At 43.0% G+C, this 18,387-nt stretch overlaps 1 long non-coding RNA gene across 1 annotated transcript in view; it reads left to right on the top strand.

Moving 5' to 3' along the window:
• Window positions 1-8,784: 8,784 nt before the first annotated feature.
• Window positions 8,785-18,387, top strand: part of LOC118667613 — a 456,871-nt gene continuing 447,268 nt past the window's right edge. The window contains exon 1 of the long non-coding RNA XR_004971337.1: window positions 8,785-9,478. This is a non-coding gene — a long non-coding RNA (uncharacterized LOC118667613). The remainder of the gene's footprint in view (window positions 9,479-18,387) is intronic.

Raw genomic sequence — 18,387 nt, 5'->3', positions numbered from 1 at the left:
CAATCCTTAAACCCTGTCTTCTTCATCTCTGCAATCTCTACACTTTTTCCACATTATTGCCACATTATTCCACATTATTCCACATTATTCCACATTATTTCCATCATTGCCTTAGTTCAGGCCACATCTTTAATTGCTAATTAGCTCCATCTGCCCTCCTTTAGTCTTCATCCTCTAACACAGTCATTCTCAACCTTGGCTGCACATTAGAATCACCTGGGAATCTTTTAAAAATCCTGATTCCTGGGCCTCATCCCCCGGAAATTCTGTTTCTTTGTTACTAATGTTGTGGCCCCACCCCATAACAAAGAAACAGAATTTCCAGAGGGTGAGGCCCAGAAATCAGGATTTTAAAAAGATTCCCTGGTGATTCTAATGTACAGCCAAGGTTGAGAAACACTGCACATGATTCTAGTAAAATGAGCTTATTCGTGTTATTCCAAGCTTTTCTTGAAACAATTTACCCAAGCTTTTTGCAATACACTCTTCATGTACCCTAAGTGCAGCTGGCCAGGTCCATCAATAGGTTGAGGCTGACTTCCCCAATTCCATCTCATAGTTGATCTTCCCTTCTGTAGTGGTTTGCTAGGGCTTCCATAACAACATATCACAGACTGGGGGGCTTAAACAACAGAAATGTATTTTCTCATAGTTCTTGAGAATGAAAGTCCAAGATGATGGTGTTCATGGGTTTCTCCTGAGGCCTCTCTCTTTGGCTCACAGACAGCTGCAATCATGCCATCTTTCCTTTGTGTTTAAGAGCCTCTGCTATCTCTCTGTGTGTCCTAATCTCCCCTTATAAGGACACCAGTCAGGCTGGATTAAGATCCATCCTAATGTTTCCATTTTATCTTAATCTTATCTTCAAGTAATTTCTGACTACTGGAGTTGTTTCTTAAACTTTAGTTTAAACCTGGCCCTCTGCAGTTACTCTGAAGGTAGAAAACTCTCCCTTTCTTCTTCTCTCCCTTCCTACCTCTTTCCCACCCCCATCCCATTTTCAAAAATTTTGCATTGGTTTCTGCCTCCCTGTTTATATTCAGGCTACTGCCAACTCGACTTTTGTGATTCTGCTTAGAATGTAGTCCTCTGAGCAACATTCTCAGAATTTCCATTTTTTATCTTTTCCCCTTTTCTATGTCCCTTATAGTGATTTACTCCTGTGAAACCACTTTCATCAGGGTGCATTTAAACTCCTTGGCCTGGGACATGAGCCCCATCAATAGCTGGCCCCTAGATGACAACTCTGACTCACTCTTCCATTCCCATGTTAAAGGCTGCATTATGTTTAGGTCAGTGATGGCGAACCTTTTGAGCTCGGCGTGTCAGCACTTTGAAAAACCCTAACTTAACTCTGGTGCCGTGTCACATATAAAAATTTTTTGATATTTGCAGCCATAGTAAAACAGACTTATATTTTTAATATTTATTTCATATATTTAAATGCCATTTAACAAAGAAAAATCAACCAAAAAAATGAGTTCGCGTGTCACCTCTGACACGCGTTTCATAGGTTCGCCATCACTGGTTTAGGTTTTCAGGAAAAGGGGAATTTGAATCAGGGTAGAAGTAAAGCTTTCTCTTGGTTGTTTTCTTTTTCTAATGTGCAATAATGTATGCCATTTTGAAATTTTGTGATGGCTGTTTCTCTCTCATTGGTGTTTCTAACCCCCTCTCCCTTCCTCTCTCTCTCAAATCAATAAAAACGTATACATTTTTTTAAAAAGTCACAAGGGTACTTACTTATCTTAAGAGGATGTCAAGTTTGGTAAATTATTGCCCATTAGGAAATTTCTTCAGCGAAACAATCCAACTACTTAGATATTTATTCCAAACTGCATGGTTAGTTTCTGTTTATTTTGTTGTAGCAGGTATTTTGAATTGGAAAAACTATAATGATTACTGAATTTTAAGCATGTGACTTAGTTGCAAATACAACATTGTAATTTAAAATACTACTAAAGGCCATGTGGTGTAATAGTTAAAAAGCAATAGGTTCTGGGTTTCAATTTTGGTTCTGTACTTAATAGATGTGACACCTTGGTAAGATAATCAATTTAATATTAGTGATTAGTAGAATGATAGTAATATTGCCTAATTCATGGGGTATTCTGCAAATCAAGCAAGATAATATATACTAGTATTATGTAATTAGCACAGTGCATGGCACACAGGGGGTACTCGGGCAGTGTTACTGTCCTCTGTTCATGTTTCTGTTTTTTTTTCCCCCTCAGGAGTCCTGTATTATTTATGGTCTGGGGAGTCTGTGATGAACAGTGTAACCAAGTCTTCCTCTAACAGGCTTTACAGCTAATACAGAACCTGGGTTCTGAACTTAAGATAGTCACGGTTCGAACCCTGCCTGTACCACTTATCGGTTGTGTGACCATGGCAGGGTTACTTGACCTCTTTGTGACTGTTTTTCCATTTATAAAATGAAGGTAATAATACTTACTAGATTTGCTGTTAACATTAAATGAATCAATAAACTCAGTTCTCTTAGAATAGTGCCTATTACATAAAAGATGTTCAGTAAAGTTTGGGTGCACTTTTAATGAAGCCACCAACTTTCTGAGCTATTCACAAGACTGGATTTTTCAAGTCAGACTGCCACAAATCAGATATCATAAGCAATATCTGCCTAACTAAATCATTTCAAGGATGCAAACAAAAGGTTCATCAAGCCAAAACCGGTTTGGCTCAGTGGATAGAGCGTCGGCTTGCGGACTGAAAGGTCCCAGGTTCGATTCCGGTCAAGGGCATGTACCTGGGTTGCGGGGACCTCCCCAGTTGGAGATGTGCAGGAGGCAGCTGATCGATGTTTCTCTCTCATCGATGTTTCTAACTCTCTATCTCTCTCCCTTCCTCTCTGTAAAAAATCAATAAAATATATTTTTTTAAAAAAAAGGTTCGTCAAGAATGGCTCTCTAGGTCTTTTTTTCTGGTAGCAGACATGTTACTCTAGCCCAGAAAAGATAAGCGCCATTTCTCATGTAGTGGGAAGCATTCAAAAATAAATGCTTATAAATAAAAAATAAAATTATGCGACATTTTATACCTCAGGGTTGGACAGCCTGCATGATATTCTCCAGAGACTGATACCTCCTACATATTGTTTCTGTTTGTTATAAATCATCCTTAGCCACAGACATCCTGCTAAGGACACTTCAATGATAGGCTTATTCTTCATAGCAAATATCATCAGTCCATTTTCCCAGAAGAGATCCAATTGACAAGGAGACTTAGACCTGGTCACTTCTTGTTATAGACTGCATGCTTGTGACCCTTCCCCCAATTTATATGTTAAATCCCCAACTCCCAATATGGTGGTTTTTGGAGATGGGATGATTAGGAGGTTATTAGGGTTTGATTAGGTTATGAGGGTGGGGCCCTCAGGATAAAACGAGGAGCCTTTTCACCACCCTGCCCTAACTCTCCATGTCCCCTCATCAAGGGAAGGCCACGTGAGGAAATACAGAGAACATGGCACTGCACAAGCCAGGAAGAGAGCTCTCACCAGGAACCAAATCAGCTGGCACCTTGATCTTGAACTTTCTAGCCTGCAGAACAATAAAAAATAGACGTCTGCTGTTTAAGCCACCCAGACTGTGGCATTTTGTTAAGGCAACCCAAGTTGACTAAGACACTTCTCTTCATTTCTTTTCTCCCAAGGTTTTTTCCCTGGAAAAGGGAGTGAGTTAACGGATCACATCTTCCACTTACCTTTTTCTTTTTTTAAAAAATATATTTTATTGATTTTTTACAGAGAGGAAGGGAGAGGGATAGTTAGAAACATTAGTGAGAGAGAAACATCGATCAGCTGCCTCCTGCACTCCCCCAACTGGGGATGTGCCGGCAACCAAGGTATATGCCCTTGACCAGAATCGAACCTGGGACCCTTGAGTCCGCAGGCCGACGCTCTATCCACTGAGCCAAACGGATTAGGGCTCTTCCACTTACCTTTACACTTTTTTTTTTAATAATGGAGGAGATGCATCTGTTATAATATTTTTATTTCTATGCAACCCTCAAAAACACTTATTTTTTCTTCTTTTGATAGGAGACATTTTCACGGGCTCCAAAGTCAAAAGAACATATAAAGTCTCACCTCAAACTTGAACACCATCTTGTCCACTCGCCTCTCAACCCTAACCACTTTTATTAATTTCTGGTGTCTTCTGCACATTGCTTTTTTCACCTAAAATATCATGGAGACCTTTCCATATTAGTGTACTGTTGCAATTAGCTACTTATTAGTGATAGAAAAGGAGAAAAGGGGGAACTTAAACATTATAGGCATGTCATTTGGGCAGCTTTACCAGGAGGCTGTATCTTTGCACTACCTGGGGAACCACTGGCCTATTCTCTGAAAGAGAGCGGAGGGAAGGGGACTGGACAAAGGAAAGGCAAAAGCATGCCCAGTAAAGTTGTGGTAACATAGGGAAGGCACTTTCTTGTCAATCACACCTGGGAACAGAGATCATTGGCCAGAATGGGCATGTCCACTGCAAGGGCCAGAAAATTTGGGAATACGTAATCTCCTAAACAAAGGGGTTCACTCTTGGTTGCTCTCAGCTCATGGGGCTCCCTCATTCCTGCTTCCTTGCATTCGCATGGACCATATGGACCCCCCACATAATGGACTGATGGAAGGCAGCAGGAAGCACAAGCTAAGCTGGCCTGATGCTGGACTGGACCCAGCTCCAACGTGGAAAGGAAACTCTGGACACTTGACTCTGTTGAAGCCCCAGCTACACTTCTTCTTCTATGACTAGACTAAGTGGAATGGGACTTTGGAAATCCAGGATGTAATCCATGGAAATAAAGCTTCCTACTGTATCTCACCCTCTGAGGCATGTTCCTATGCCTCTCTATATTCAATGTCCTCTGTGTTCCCAGGTACTTATTTTTATTTTTTCATTGGGGCAATTACACTTAACATGAGATCTACTCTCTCAACAAATTATAAGTGCACAATACAGTACAGTACAATACAGTAATTATAAGCACAGTGTTGTATAGCAGGTCTCTAGAACTTATTCATATTGCATAACTGAAATTTTATAATAGCATTATATCAACATAGATGTTATGAAAAGTTTTCTGCAAAGTAAAATTCATAGTGGCCTGACTCCCCCTTCCTTCAAGGGAGCATAAAACTCAGGATTTGGTATTCTCTTGCTAATAATACCTAGAAGATAGTACTTTATTTTAGCACAAGAGAACTGTACTGTTCCAATGTTCCTAAACTTGACTCAATTACATAAGAGCTAAAGAACATTCTAAATTTGACATATTTGTTTCTTTAGCCATATATATATATATATATATATATATATATATATATATATTCCCTTTAACTTTGAGTAATTGGAAATGTGATGTTTCACCATTTGAATAGAGCAAAGTGGTTAACATTAACAGTAGAGGCTTCAGAGTCAACTAGATATAGATTCCAATCCCAACTCATTTGCAACAAAATAGCTTTGTGATCTTGGGTAATTTCCCCATAATTTGAGGATATAGAATTAAGGTCAATAGGTTTTGAAGAGGATCAACAGAAAATGTATATAAATCACATAGTAGTTTAAATGATAGCTATCATTATCATCATTATTAGTATATGCATCTATTCAGTGGTAGGTTCTGTACTAGATTTTGAGGAACAACAATGTACTAGTGTATGTCACCATCCTTGCTCTCAGAGCTCTCAGTGCCGAGGGAAAGGCATACCAACAAACAAAGACCAACTTTAACTTTAACCTATAACAAAGCTGCATACTAATAAATGAAAGGCTGTCTCTAGGGAAGAAAAAAGTCCTGGAGATACATTTTACATAGCAATTATCTTGAAGAGTTAAAAAGTTCAAGACAGTCTCCACTGGATGAGACACCGTATATATCAACTTCAGTTTTAATTTGTCAAAGAATATATAGAAATACGCAACACTACCGCAAGGCAGTAGTTATTTTAACTTGGGGGTGTGTGGATTTGGAAGGCTCTTGGATCTGACAGTACCTTTGGTCTCAATTTCCTCTTGATAATGTAGACCGGTATAAGGGTGGAAGGGGTGAGGGGAATCCTCTGACATGGTTTGCTTCTCCTGATTATCAACTATTTTCCCCCATAAAAGCAAAATATGAAAAGTGGCAGGGAAATGGTGATTTCTATGCCTCCCTTTTTGTATAACGAATAACAAATGTGAGTTTGGTTTTACAACAATAAAACACACACACACACACTGAGAAAACTGCACTTTTTCAAGAGGAATGAGAAGTGAATGCTTCTGGAAGCAGGTCCGTAAGTCCACAGGCATTTTACTTTGTTGAAGGTGTCTGGATGTCAAACATATCATACCTATGCTTAGCACTGCTGCTTACACATTCTGTGAGCCAAAAACTCAAAGCAGACTCTGCCATGGCTGGCCCATGACTTTCCACAAGAGTTCCAGAACTATAAGACACCTTTTAGGTATTAACTGTGTAAATTACCTATCTTTACTTACTTTAAAGAAAGGCATTAGTAGCAGCCAGTGGCCTGCACCTCAGCAGCAATCAGGAAATAAATTCCAAGCCAAAACCTTTCTGTAGAGGAATTAGCTCTGAATTGAGTTGTCTTTTGACTGCAGTTCTGCAATTCTTGTGTAATAGTCTGCCACATATTTTACTGTTAATTCATAGGTGTATGTCATCAGAAATCCTAAATTAGATGTTTTTTTGTTGCAAATGGTGTGTTATAATGTTTATTGCCACTTCGCTTCAGTATCGGTAACAGTTACTAATTAATTAGGAATAAGGATGAGAATTGGAAGCAGTATCAAACCTTGTGGCAAGCGGGCAACTTACGGATTTATATCAAGTTCTAAAACACAGAACATTCTCTACTTGAAACGCTGCTGCCAAAAGTCAGTATCTGAGATACGTCTTGGGATATTAAACATAGAGTAGCTCCTGGCAAACTAACATCCACAGACATTTTAAATGCGTCTTAATCCATTAGCATCTCACCACCAAATTCATTGTTCACTTCATGCAGGCTCCACGGGTTTAGCTTCAAATTCTCTCCTTTACTGCATCAGAAGGAAAGCCTGGGCATTGGGTCTGCGCACTCCAACTCCCTACGCGCGCGGGTTCTGAGAGCCTTGTGCACCAATGCAAATTAGTGGGGGCTGTTGCCAGAGGTTCCCTAATCCTGGAGCGACCCATCACCCCCTAAAAGCCCACAGTCAGCTCGCACTGAATCCAAGGCAAGTTCACCCCTAATATTCAAATGTCTGCCCTGTAGCTACTGGTCCACAGGTCCTTGGCGCGGCAGCGCTCGCCTTCGAATGCTCGGGAGAGATTTCTGAGCCGAGAGTCGCGCTGCTAGAGCTCCCATCAACACAAGTTTCGTTCTTTGAGCCAGATCATCTTTTGGTTCCACGTTTGCGGGTTGGCTGCTCCGGGTTCGGCGGTTCCCCACCGTCTTCCAAATTGAAGCGGACTCACCGAGCGGATCAAGCGCCCCGGGTTCCTGAGAGCTACCTGGATGGAGACGGTGACGGAGCGCCGCGCCCCGCGCCACAGGGACGGACACCCGCGCTCCCTCCACGCCGCGCAACTGCGCGTCTTCTCCCGGCAGGTCCCAGGCTGTGGCGACCCGCGAAGCGCCCGAGAGCAAAAACCCACAGCGATCCGCAGCCTGGCGAGCACTTGGGAGGGAAGAGCAACGCTCTGCTGGTTAAATGTCAGGAAGCGACCGCGCAGACCAGGAGGGCAGACCGCGGTCAGAAACCAGAGGGCAAAAGTTTACTTTCCTGAGCAAGTCCAGCAGCCGCAGCAGCCCCGAGCGGGGAAGCGAACTCCGCCCGCGAAGCTTCTTCCAGGGGAGTTGTGAGTGGCCCGGACCGCTTCTGAGAGCGAGGTCTCTGCGGTTTGGGGCGCGCCAGCGGTGCAGTACCCAGGGATCCCTCCTACCAGTCGAAGGAAGAGAACGAAGTCGGGAGCAGAGTCCGCCAGAGACTTGGGCGGCTATTCCGGGAGCAAAACCTTGGAAATGGCTGCTAAAGGGGCTGGGTCTCCAGACTCTTCACCCCGCCCCTTTCTCCAATCGAATCCTTCACCTGCTACCATCCAGTTTACAGTATACGCGTAGACCCTAAATGAGACCGGCTCCAGAAGCGAGGGGTCACGCTTCCCTACGGTCCCTTTCGCCATCTGCGCGACCTCAGGAGCTCCGCGGGGAGATGCTTCGCGACGAGCTGGCAGGAAAGGCGGGATGAGAGGGGCTTGTGTCCAGGGTACGAAGTGTAGGCTCCCCTATTCGAAGGACCTCGGGGAGCCCCCTTGGAACTCCCCGGCTCTTGGCAATGAGCCACTTCCCAGGTAGGCAAGAGGAGGGGCGAGAAAGTGGCTTTGGGGGGGCGGGATGGGGACCGGGTTCTCCTTTAGTCTGGCGACCTCACTCCGGGTAACGGGGCTCCAGGAAACAGCCTGAAGCCCAGAAGCCGGAGGGGGCGGCGCCCCCGTAGGTGGCCGAACCGGGCTGCGGCGCGCCACCGCCTCCGGCTGCCTTCGGCTCACTCGTGAGGAGTGGCCGCGTCCTCCCGTCCTCTGCGTCCGGGGAGCCCCCGCCCCGCCTCGCGTCTCCCGACTTCTCGCTCGCCCGTGGCCTGGGGCGGCGGGCGCGGGGCTGGGCGTGCGTGCGGGGCTGCGCGCGCCTGCGTGTGTGCGCGCGTGTGTGTGCGTGTGTGCGCGCGAGTGTGTGCGTGTGTGCGCGCGAGTGTGTGCGTGTGTGCGCAACCCGCGCGCGGAGCCCGGCCGCCGGGACCCAGCCGCCCGCCTCCCGCCGCCGCCTGCCTGGTGTCCCTCGTCCTCGCAGCCGCCCGCCGCCTCGCAGCCTCCTTACCTGGCGCTCCTCGCCCTGCGCCCGCGCCCGCCCTGCCCCGCTCGGCCGCCCCGGCGTCGGCTCAAAGTTTCCTCCGCGCAGGCAGCTTGGCGCAGGGCTGCCCAGGGAGACGGGCTTCTGAAGCTGCGCCTCGGAGTGGCTCTTCTTCCAGCGCCTCTCCGCCTCGTCCGCACCTAATCCGAACGGGGAGTAGATGTTCTATGCGAAGGGGAGGAAAGGGGGGTAATATCGAGAACAAGAGAGAGGAGCGGCCACCACTGAGCCCACCCGCTCCTTTCCTGCCCGATGCCCTGGAATTGACGGAGGATGGGCCTGTGGGGTTCAAGAAGAGAATGACAGAGAAAAAGCCAAGTTGACGCGGAGGGGTTGGATGCCAGCAAGGGTGTCCCCGTCTCCGTTTCCACGGGCGTGAAGACTTGCAGGCGCCTCCGGCGCGAGAGCTTTAGACCGCCACCCCTTCCCGCTCCCCTCGGAAGGAGACGCCGGCCGAGCCCAGGGAGAGGGAGTCGTGGAAAAGCCGCTGGACCTGCGTGCGTGGCCGCCTCGGCTGTGGATTTTAAGGACGGGAAAGAGAAGTAACGGCGTCTCAAGGTAAGAGGCAGCAACGCCGCTGCCGAAATTGACAGGAAGAAGAACTTAAATGTTGGGGAGGGGACGGCGGGGGGCTTAAACCAAGTTAGGATGATGTCTCCGGGCGTCGCCAAGCGTGTCTCAGGGCGGGCAAGTCAGAGAGAAGCAGATGCAGCCAGTGCCCAGGGGCGAGGCAGCAACCCCGAGGCAGTGCCCTGTCCTTACACTTTTTGGGGAAGCGATTGGAAAGAGGTATCCAGCTGGGTCGTCAGTCCAGGCTGATTCACGGCGTGCATTTGCGTGTGTGTTCTTCCTGCCAGCTTCCCACTCCCCCCCCCCCCCCAATTTGGCACCGCAGACGCACGCCCTCGTGGCCTGTGGCGCTGTGGGCACTGCCAGCACCTCTAGGACAAGGGGCAGGTGAGCCTGGCGCAGGTAGGCAGGTGGGGGCGGCGGCGGCGCTCGGCCGGTGGACTGGGCGTGCGCGGAGCCCACGCCGCCGCCTGGCTGGCTCCACGCGCCGGCGTCGGAACCGGGGCGCCGCAGGTCTGTTGCGGTTCCTCTCGCCTCCGCTAGAGGCTCCCAGCGGGCGCGGCGGAGCGGTGGGTGTGGGGGCGCCGGGAGGCGGAGGGCGAGCGCGGGGAGCCGGCGTGCCCGCGGGGTGGCGGAGCGGGCGCGGCGGAGGGAGGCGAGACCGGCTGGGGCGGGGGACGCGAGTCGGGTCCGGGCGCGCCTTCTGGCTGCGCGCAGAGCTGCGGGGACCCGGGTCCGAGTGCGGGCTGAGCTCGGAAAAGCTGTGCCCTGAGCCGGAGCCAGTTCGGGGACAGGATCCTGAGGGCAATCCCAGGAGGTAAATATCCTTCTTCTCCAGTCCCCCCTCTTCCTAAGCCCCCGCCCCTCCTCGGTGGCGATCTGGAGATTCGCAGCCAGTTCCCCAAGGTGGGCAGCCGTGGAGCGTGCAGGTCTGGGGGGTCCCTGTGTAAAGGTGCCTTTCAGACTTGCTCCGTGCAATGTATGTTCAAACTACCCCCCTTATTGTGCCTGACTCCCTGAATATCTGCCTGCGTTAAGGGAAGTTTTCTGCAGAGAGTGCCTGCTGGCTGGTCTTTGGGCCAGGCTGCTCGAAGGTGAGCAAGGGGGCCCGGTGTGCTACCCTGAGCCGCAGTGGGCTGGAGTGCGCGACTCCAGGGGTGGGGTGTGGTGGAGGAAGAGTACCACACCCTCTTCTTTTTCTCCCTTCCTTTCCACCTGAGGGTGAAGTCTCATCACCTAGTATTGTGCTGATTTCCTTTCCCAAGGGACTGGCTCTGAGAATAGAGCAAAGCTGCTAAAAGACTTGGAGAGAGAGAGAAAGATGAGAAGGAAGTCATTGCCAGAACGTCAGGCCAGGAAGGAGGGTGAAGTTAAACCTGTGTGTGTGTGTGTGTGTGTGTGTGTGTGTGTACGTGTGCGCGTGTGCGCGAGGGTGGGGGGGGGCAGGCAGGAGAGTGCTGTGTAATAACCTTGGAGTTCAGATTATTTGATGAAGTCTGATTCATTTCACATTTCACACAGTCTTCGATATAATTGTTGCTCAAGCCACCAACAAAAGTCATTTCTGCTAGGCATTGCCTTGGGTACTGGGTGTGTGTGTGGGGGCACTGACTATGTTTGATGATTGTTTCTAACCACCCCCACTTCACCTCCCCCCCCCGAAAAATGAGTGGGTATTGTATGTTCTGGGTGTGATTACACCGTGTCTGCCGGGCGGCTGGCGATGTATTTATTTTCTTAGTGTGTTGTGTTTGTGCATAGAATCTGTGGTCATTTCACACTCAGTGTCGCAGTTTTAGAGTCCTCTAAAGGTGGCTCTTAACGAACAAGACTTATGATGTTAAACCTCCTGCAGAATAATACTGAATAAGACAGAAAATATGATGGAGTGTGGAATATTCTGGGAATACTGAATAAAAGCCGAGATATCCAGCATTTGGGAAATGTTGGGCCACATACTGAAAGCGTGAAAAATATTTGTCAGATATACGAAGTGGTGGTTAGCATTTTGAAGAAGGGGATATTCTTCAGTGTACTATCATGACCATCTAGTGGCATGCATCACTTCCAGTACAGTTCAGAGTGTGAGGCAGAAAAATATATGAAGCACATCCTGCTGAGAACCAGTAAAATGTTTTGTGAGATGCTGGCAGGTATTTCACCTTAAGAATTTAAATGGAATGGATTGTGTATTGATGATGACTGAAGTGTTTTGATGATCACTTATGTGTAGGGCATCCATTATATTTGATTAATAACTTAATGTTATATATTCAGTGTAACTTAGTGGAACTGGAATCAGGCCAATTGACTGATTTTTTTTTTTCATTCCAGAATAACATATAGCATGATTTCCAGGAAGATTTATATAAAGTTTGTTATTCACATATTACATTGGATAGAACTCTATGGAGAAGGCAAAAATAAATATCTTGCTGAAATATCAAAAAGGATGGCTTATGTTCTTAAAAAAGACTGTTTTAGAAAGTTTATTGTGACTAAATAATTTTAATTGTCTAAATATAGTTATCAGCATGCATGGCACAAATTATTTATTTGTTGAAATGAATTAACCATGGCAAATACATAGAGCTCAGTGTTGTGTGTGTGTGTGTGTGTGTGTGTGTGTGTGTGTGTTTCTGAAAGACACCTCTGATACCAGAGGAAGATCTGCTAGTATTAAGAATCTGTGTGTATGATGCATATGAGTGGTGCATATGAGATATTGTGTTTCTTGACAGTTAATTGATTAAACTAGTGAGGCTGGTTTGTAACTTCAAATCCAGTTTTACGGTTCCATCTCGGAAGCATTTCTTTCTCTAATAGATGTGATTTTCAAAGAGGCCAAACACTGGGATGCCCCAGGGATGCCATAGACCTGAAAAACCCTGTGAGTCCTCTGAAACTTCAGGTCAGGAATCAGAAGTGATAGGATGTTGTCACAAATTAATTGGTTTGATGCTTCAATTAAAAACTGATTATTATCTGGCTCTGGTAGTCATTATGGTTGATTTCATTTGGTCTCTAGATATTCTGTGAAAGGACTCTAGGTGGAAATGTTTTCCTGTAGTACAAGGAGAGGTCACTATATGCAAAAAGGCTTGTCAGTTACCCATTCTCCTATTTGGTTGCAATTTACCCGTAGGCATGATGCTAGATTTTTTTTTAAAAAATCAGTTTTCTGAATTTGCATGAATATTTCCCTCTTTATCATAGCTCTCAACCTCTGGATACTTCATTTATAATTTTGATGAAGAAATATGTCACCAAGCCCCTTCCAATTATGGTTTAGGGGCTACATTGATGTTAACAACTTTAAGAACTATTCAGTCATACAAGATCATATTTCCTGAAAGAAACTCAATTGAGCTTTAAAAAGAGGTTTGATAGGGAAATAAAAGGAGATTAGGATGGACAGGTTAAATACCAAGCAGAAGGTTTACCCATCTGACTGCAGGTATGATTTCTTCCTTCAGCAACCATTTTTTAAATAATGAAAACATTTTTCTATTATTTATTTCCATCCTCCCCTTTTCTCTTTCTTCTTCCCTTCATTCCTTCTTCCCCTGCCCCTTCTTCCTATCTTTCCTTACTTTATTTTCTGTCTCTTTTGGTTAAACTATTTCCTTCAGAAGGAAATTCATGGCAATAGAAAGTTAACAGCTGTGAGTACTCCAAACACATAATCTATTCTTGTATTGTTATTTATTAAGTATCTTATTGTTTTCCATATGAACAGCTGTAACCTACTTTTGCCCACCTTATATAGTTAGTTATTTTATAATTATCAGTCCATAATGTAATTTTACATAGGAGTTACTCTTAAAGTATTGATTATTTCATTTATTTTAAAATTTTATACAAAAGAAACCCACTAGAAAATGGGGTTGATACTTTAGTGAGTGAGTCATCAGTTGCTTTTTACCTCTTACACCAGTGGTTCTCAACCTTCTGGCCCTTTAAATACAGTTCCTCATGTTGTGACCCAACCATAAAACTATTTTCGTTGCTACTTCATAACTGTAATGTTGCTACTGTTATGAATCGTAATGTAAAATTCTGATACGCAGGATGGTCTTAGGCGACCCCTGTGAAAGGGTCCTTCGACCGCCAAAGGGGTCGTGACCCTCAGCTTGAGAACCGCTGTCTTACACTGTGGATGCCTGCTGTGTCATGTTGCATCTCCATGGGCCTTGGTTTCTGGGGAGCACACAAGCATGGATAGCAGTCACTGGAGAGAGGGGGGCTGCCTCAACACAAGGTGCATTTGTGCTTTGAGTAACTTATTTCCATATAGTTACTACTCTCCATGTGTGTTATGGTCCACATAATGAAACCTGAAATGTTCACATTAAGCAAGTAGTTGAGCCACACTTGTCATTGCGGAACTGCTCAGAAATTAGTAACCCATTTTAGGAAACCTTAACTCCATCTGAGTTTTTAGCAAATGTAACTACTGTTTAAATTTCACTCAACAAATACAATTGCTAAACTGTTCTTAAAAGTCCTCAGAGAGAAAATCTAGTGTCCAAAAATCTCCCACGAGAAACTAATTCAGTACCACTGGGAGGCAGCATGAATGAGTAGGAAAAGCACTGAATTTGGTATCAGCTGTTATGACTAATGGTGGGTGTCACTTTTGAGAAGCTCTCTTATTTTTCTAAGGCTCTCTTATTTTTCTTATTTTTCTGTGTTGAATTCTGTAAAATGGGGAAATTTAATATCTACCCACTCTCTTTTTATGTTTAAAATGTGACCACACCTAGATTTAAGCTTTGGAAAAATAAAAATCTTTCAGGTTCCAACCAAGTATGTGTCTGGCATTATAACACTCGATAAAGAAGTACTTGAAATATTTTTAAAGAATACTTAAAAGACTTCCAGAACATAGATTTTTATATGCACTTGATCAGAGGAACTTTTTTCTGGAGGAGCTACTAGCAAGTATCATGGAAGTAAGATTTAAATTAATATATACCTATGTGAGATGATCTTTTCAATATTATTAATATGTGAGACATAGAAGTATATCTGGGCATTTGAGCTGTTTTTGGAGTTCTGATGACAAAGAAGAGGAAAAAGAAAACAAGAGTGAAATATTTTTGAGAAATAAAATATAAATGGAGTAGTGTCCACCCTCCATTTTTTTTACAGTCTACATATTTCATCTTCTTGTGTGTATTTATCTCTTATATAAAAGGCCCATGGCCGTCAGGCTGTCACGCCATCATGGCCAAATGAGCAGTGGCTCTTGCAGCGGGTGGGTTGGGTTGTGAGCTGTGGAGAGCTGCGAGCAGCTATGGGTGGGGCGGCCAGCTGAAGCAAGTGGAAGTGAGCTACTCGCACATGATTTCGTTCATGCTAGACCTCTAGTTATAACATAAACAGCAATTGCCATTGATTTCATTAGGTTAGTTACCAAATTTCTATCAACACTAAAAATATAAAGCTTTTGAAATGTTAATTCAGTGGTTTAATTTGTGAAGTTGGACAAAAGGCTAATACAATATCTTAGCTTTTACAACAGAATTGCCCAGGAATGCTGATAGTCCATTTGTCCTATTTTATTTTAGTGACTTAGCTACTAATTACATTATTTACAGGTTATTTTCTTCAGGTGAGTTAGTAAGAAAGTAAATGGTAGGTATTAAATAACTAATTGATTTGAATAAAATTTTAAAAGCTCCATTGAAATTATTATGTACTCTTTTGATAAAATATGAGGCCTGCTAGGATTCAAGACTAGAATAAATTTCGTTGCTCTTCTAGATGTGTTCACTAGTTAATATAAAGAACAGCCTGTCTTTCCTGGTTGTGAGGATAAGTCAAATACCATATCCTTCCCCAAAATTTTAGTGTCATTATCAATGTAAACTATCATTATGTTTTCTCTCATAATGTTAAGACTAAAAGAAAATCTAGGGACCCAGCTTAGACAACAAGTAGCACACACACACACACACACACACTTATGCACATATACACTGAGTGGCCAGGTTATTATGACCACCTGACATTTGTAGGCAAATTAGCTATAATTTCACGCTGAAGTTGCTAGAGGGCCAGACCATTATACATAGGGAAGCAGGTTATTTACCTCGACAGTAGAAGTGATATTTTTCCTGAAGATATGGGTAAACAACGCGATTTAACAGCCTTTGAATATGGGATATATATATATAGTCACAGATATAATAGAACTTAGTATCAAATTGTCTATAAAGCGATAATCTTTCCCTTTGCAAAAATCATTACCAAATTTCAGTGTAACAGAAATATATGCAAAAAGTCTAAAATTCTCAGCACATTTCAGTTTCTTGGTGTGGCACTAGAGAGTTTTTGAAATGGGTTCTAAATTGGACTACATAAGAGGATTTTGTGTCTTCATACAATCTCATTCTATTATAATGTAACTGTGGTGAGCTGCAGAGATCTATCTAGTAGCCAGCAGGAAGGGCAATAATTAGCATAAAACCTGTATTGCTCCCGGTGTACCAGGGGAGCCAACACAGTGCCTTGTGATAAATGTTGATTTTGAAATGGTGGGCTTCATTTCTCAAAGGGAAAGAGCCTTTATCTTCTGAACTATTTTTTACTTGACTTTGCTATAATAACATGTATTTATATACTTAATCCATTAGATATTTCATTCTCTAGTATACAAATATATTTTATTACACATTATATACTTAATATATATTACATATATTATTTTGTAATGTATTTTATATATACATATATAGTTTATATTCATACATATATACATATATACATATATTTATATATACATATATATACATATATACTATATCATTGTATATACTGTGCTTTATATATAAATTCATATATATTTACATACTTTATATGTAAATTCATATATATATATGTATATATATATATAGTCACACACACTGCTAAAAGCAGTCCTTGGTCTTTGTGACGCTGTCTTGGACTGACTGTAACCTACTGCTTAAGTTTGTGATTATAGATTGCAGATTGTTTCTCTTTATCATTTGCCTTCCATTTCATTAGAGGTAAATGATAAAACCATAGCTTTGGTTCAATTAGTTAAATTTACATCAGTTAACACTCAAATATTTATTAATGTTAAACTGACTTTTTGTATCATGGTAAGGATATAATGATGCATGTAAATTGGCCCTTGTTCTTAAGAATTTTGTGATTGTTTTATGGAGAGAAGGCAAAAGTGTATGGTAAGCTAACAAGAAATAGACTAATCTATCAATTATTCGAAAGTTTTTGTTGTGTATCTGTACAAAATACTAACACAAGAGTTGTGTCACCAGGCACTTCAGAATAGGGTACAGTGAGAGTACCCTGTGACTCATAAAAGGGGAAGAACTTGGCTGAGGTGGGTGGAATATAAATGAATAATAAATACATAACCTTACTAATATTCAAATAAGTGCAAATTAACACAATAGTGACATAGTCTTGCTGATGAGCTGGGACAAAATGAAACCATTGATAGATTCCATGTATTGGTGATAAGTGGTGAATTATACATATACCAGAGGCCCAGGGCATGAAATTTGTGTACTGGTGGGGTCCTCAGCTGCTGTTGGCTGCTGGTTGCTGGCCAGGGCCTCCCTTCCTTCCCCTGGCCGGCCCCACCCTCTGGTCAAACTCCTGGATGACCTCCTGGTTGAGGGGACAATTTGCATACTATGCTTTTATTATATAGGATATACATATATATGCATATGTATATGATTGAAGACATTGTCAACTGGTTCAATACATCTGGAGTGAAAGGTAAATAATTGTTTTAAAAAAATATCTGTTATATTAGAGATGTTCACTATTACTTTCTTCATAGTTACTTTTCTAGGAATTTATCCTCAGAAATGCTCTTCTGAATCTTCAAAGATAGATTATGTACTCACAAATAGAAATATATAATCTGAATAGTTTCATATCTTTCCAAAGAACTGTATTTATAGTTAAAACCTTTCTATGACAAATCAGCTGGTGAACAGATAAGCAATATGAGCTATATCCTCACCTTGGAATACTATTCAGCAATGAAAAATAACAAAATACTGATACATGCTATAACATGAATAAAGCTTCAGAAACATTATGCTGAATAAAAGAAGCTAGACACAAAAGACTGCATATTATATACTTTCACTTATATAAGATGTTCAGAGATGCAAATCTACAGAATTTGAAAGTAGATTGGTGTTTGCCTGGCACTGGGAGTGGGAATGGTGAGTGACTACAAGTGGGCACAAGTTATCCTTGGAGATGATGCAACTCTTCCACAGTTGGATGTGGTGATGGTTGCACAAATCTGTAGAATTACTAAAAATCATTGAGTTTTTTGCATAAAATAAGTACATTTGATGGCATATAAATTCTATTTCAATACAGCTGTTAAAAATACCCTAAGTTTAAAGCAAAATAATTCTCCAAAGTCTTCTAGGAAAGTAAGCTTCAGGCACAGATGACCTAATAAAATTTTCTGAACTTTTAAGGAAGAATAATACCAATTTTATGCAATGTTTTTCAGGAAAATGTAGAGGAGGGGACACTTTCCAACTTATAAGACCATAGTCGGTTGCCTTCTATTCATGACTCAACCAGGGATCAAACCTGCAACCTAGTTATGTACCCTGACCTGGAATTGAAACCTTAACCTTTTTGGTACACAGGACGATGCTCCACTCAACTGAGCCATCCAGCCAGAGCCCAACATTCATTCTTGATAAAAACTCTTAGCAAATATTCTAGGAGAATAAGGCACTTTAACTTAATATAGAACATCTTTAATAACTGAATGGCTGATATGATACTTAATGGTGAAAGACCAAATGCTTTTCAGCTAATCTTGGGAACAAGGCGAGAATGTCTGCTTCCATCACTTCTACTCA

Source organism: Myotis myotis, unplaced genomic scaffold (genome assembly GCF_014108235.1).
Source record: "Myotis myotis isolate mMyoMyo1 unplaced genomic scaffold, mMyoMyo1.p scaffold_m19_p_12, whole genome shotgun sequence".
Classification (NCBI taxonomy): Eukaryota; Metazoa; Chordata; class Mammalia; order Chiroptera; family Vespertilionidae; genus Myotis; species Myotis myotis.
This window is presented reverse-complemented; position numbering and strand designations above follow the sequence as displayed.